Source organism: Centruroides sculpturatus, unplaced genomic scaffold, assembly GCF_000671375.1.
Source record: "Centruroides sculpturatus isolate CEXI.00-Female unplaced genomic scaffold, Cexi_2.0 scaffold3, whole genome shotgun sequence".
NCBI classification, from domain to species: Eukaryota; Metazoa; Arthropoda; class Arachnida; order Scorpiones; family Buthidae; genus Centruroides; species Centruroides sculpturatus.
In genome coordinates, this window is record NW_019384366.1 from 1,444,423 (window position 1) to 1,448,264 (window position 3,842).

The 3,842-nt window shown below is 24.3% G+C and overlaps 1 long non-coding RNA gene across 1 annotated transcript in view; it reads left to right on the top strand.

Moving 5' to 3' along the window:
• The first annotated feature begins 962 nt into the window (after positions 1-962).
• LOC111642684 overlaps positions 963-3,842 on the top strand; it is a 7,193-nt gene continuing 4,313 nt past the window's right edge. Inside the window, exons 1-2 of the long non-coding RNA XR_002759588.1 lie at positions 963-1,232; positions 2,053-2,161. This is a non-coding gene — a long non-coding RNA (uncharacterized LOC111642684). The remainder of the gene's footprint in view (positions 1,233-2,052; positions 2,162-3,842) is intronic.

The window sequence follows — 3,842 nt, forward strand, 5'->3', positions numbered from 1 at the left end:
ACAACTCTGAAAGCAAAATGATATTGTTAGAATAATTAACTTACAAAAGCTCGATGTTATCTTAATTAATGAGTAAAATGCAACGAACAACGATAGTAACAAGGAACATTTTCTTATAAATTAGGATTAACTAAGAAAGTTTGTAGAAAGTTTAAACATATATTTTCTTGTAAATTATAAAGGTAGAGTCTTTTACACTTAGCGAAAAGAGTATACCTCGTAAGCTACAACGTTTCTTAGTAACTGGAAAAAATTCCTTTCGCTCGATCTACTTCATTAGACTTTAAAAGCATTATCAATCTTTAGAATTAGTTTGGCCATTCTTCCAAATTCTTTCTTTCATCTGCCATTCTCAAAAGTATTATCAATATTGCTTTCCAATATTTTCGATACATTATCGTCAGACGTTAGCATGAATTTTTAATTAAAGGAAAGATGTCGAGTCTGACATTGTATTTTTGTTTTATCGACAGTTTAGACTATTTAAAAGTGAAATGTTTCCTGGAAAAATTTTTAAAAGTATTCTGCAAATGAAAGATAGTCCTAGCTTGTCAAAAGCAGAAATGGATAAAGTAATAAATTACTGACACAGTTCGACGTCCCAGTTTTGTATATGGCAGTACTATTTTCTCGAATCTATTTTAATATAAAAAATGACATTCGAATGAATTTTAAAGAATTTTATTTTGATTAATAAGAATTTTACGAACTTAATCATATTAAAAACAGAAAATATCTCAAAATTTTAGAATATTAAAAAAAATAAATAAATCAAAAATAATCGATTTAAAAAAAATCTTTATCGTATGTAATTAATTATTATTATTAAAGTATGTTTAGAAAATTTAAATATTTTTATATTTTTTAATATCTTATAGATTTGATATTATAATATTTTTTTCGATATAAAATCGTTACGAAAGTTTCCGAAAAGTTGGCAACAACTTCAGATATTGGATCAGGAAAGTGCCATCTGGCGCTCTTTAAACGAACTAGATAGGACAATTTGAATGTAGAAGAGGCCATTACAACCATCTTTGCGGATGATGTAATAGAGAGAGAGGATAGAAATATGGGAAAGCGAGTGAGGAAATGCCACCTGTGATCAAACTGTTTAACGTCGTTAAACGAAGTTTTGAGAGGAAATCGTTCGGCAAAAGCGTATTTTCGCTCTTCTAGAATAGTTTGGCAAAACTGGGTCGACGTTCGTGATGTATAATATCCACATCCCGGTAATAATGGATAAATATTGGATATTTAATAATTTAAATATTATATATTATCCTGAAACTCCGACAAAACTTCGACTAACTCAGTTTAATTTTATAAATTATTTCACATGCCCTTTAAAGCGAATACACTACTTTTAATTGATGAGACTTGTTTGTACCTGGAAAATATATTAATATTTGTATTAATTAAAGAGAAGACATTCTATAAAGCACTGAAACTTTTATAAAGTCTCTCTAATGATATTAATTATCGAGTTTAAAATGAATATTAACATTTCTACTAAAAGTTCTTCACATACGTTTAAATTCTTAAATTTATATATTCTTATGTTTATAAAATATTAATATTTTAATATTTTACAAGTATAATCTATATATATATATATATTACAATCTAATCTATTCAGCTAGAATTCTAACAGTAAATACAGAATAATGTATAGAGCAACTAAAATATCATAAACAAATTTTAGACTTATCTAAAAATCAAACATATAAACATATTTAAAATTAAATTTCTAAATATTAAAACGTTTATAAAAACATTGTGATGACCTTTAATTAATGTTATATATATATATATATNTATATATATATATTTTTAAATCAATATTTATAAAGATTATAAATTTAGTTTAATGTAGAAATTTAGAAATGATATTTTTTAATAAATAATTTTTACTGTTACTAAATTAAATAGTAATTAACACTTCTCTTCATATTATTGTTTTAGAACTTAGTTATATTTATAATCTTTTATGTTTTTAACTAAAAATTAAATATTTAGAATGAAACCCTAATTGAATTTCTCACTTTATAGAGTTGCTACGACTTTCAATTATCGATAGAAAGCGTTGGAAAAAGTACCAAGAATCGAATCACGTCTCTAATCCGTACCAACAATCCTCGTCACGTTTCCATCTAATCAAGTAACTCTTTTATTTTAAACATTCGTTCTGACTTTAAATTCTTTTCTTCACTTTTAATTTTAATTATTTTAATATAAAAATACAAATTTCTAATTAATTTCTTCTGTTTATATTAATTTGTTTGTTATCAGAAATATAAAAAGATTTAAAAGATAAGAATAGAATCAATCATACTTTAGAAACAATTTTCCAATGCAAAAATTTATTATTCAATTTTTCTTAAATTCTTAATTAAATTAAACTTATAATAGCCGTTGTTTAAATTACTTGTTTGTATCGGTCGTTTGCATTAAGTAAATACGTACAATTCATTTTGCTGTCCATTGGTATGATTGGACAGATAAACAATGCAGGAAAGATGGATGTACAGGGGTCGATTCTATCAGGTTCAGACTTCCTTGGAGACTTCTGTTGCGATTAGAATCTTGTTTCGGTCAAGCCTAGAAAAAGAAAAATATAATCTTTTCCTAGTAAATATATCAGAAAAAATATTTCATTCGATCTTATGCTGATTTTTCTATAGATTAAAAAATATATATGTGATATAGAATCGATTTGGTTTTGAATTTCTATAACTAAGAGTCTATTTTAAAATTGAAAAATAAAATTTTTCTGTGGAGATTTATGTGGAATTTTTTTTATTAAAAATATGATTTAATAAATGTTTTTGTTATTAATTTTATACACGAAATATATCAAAATACTTAATATATGTTTTATTATTGTACGACTTCTTGTAAATAGAATATATCTAAATTTTAGCTCAAAATTAACCCTGAATATAATTAAATTTGATTTCATTTTATTATGAGATCAAATTTAAATATCATTATAAATGAAATTTAGTAAAAATTTGTTATTTTTTTAATGAAAAATTATTTTATATTTATTCAAAAACGTTTCACGGCATCAACGATAAAATTGTAAATTGCAGTTTAAACGATTATAAAACTAATTTTATGCTAACTATTTTATTTTCCGTTTAAACTGACAGATATTATTTTAAAATAAAGTAAACTATAAGATTAATGATGCTATTAACTAACTTTTTACTGACATGTAATTTCTGATGAACATTTTAAAACTTAATAAATATATACGTCAGAATGTTTATTTTAAAAGTGAAAAGTAATGAAAACCCGATTATTTTCTCAGAATTTGCTGTTTATTCGATGTACTTGAGAAACTGCAAAGTGCTCGAAGCGATCGTTAAATAGTTAGGTATTCTACTGAGGCCCGTACGTGATCTTCCGCCTCCTACTCATTAACTGGTACGAGAGTCTGCCTTTAATTATCAAACAACCACTACTAGAATCTCTTAAGATGCAACACATCTACGTCCGGTCCTCCTTCTCGTCTCAACATTTGATTTGTTCGAAAATTTTTATTATGTAATTCACTCGAAGTGTATAAGAAAATCCCTCTTAGTATATTCAATTTTCTGATGCGATGTATGCCAAAACACAATTCAATTGTTATTATTATTATGAAAATTATCGAATTCTTTCTTAAATAAATCTAACATTTAAGCCATTAGTAAAGATTTATAAAAAAGAAAAATAATTATTATATATATAAGTGAAAAGTTTTAAGATAATGTATTTTAGAGCAATTTTAAAATTTATTATTATTTTTTTTAAATTCAATTATATATAATTTTTATATTTATACTTGTTTTCAT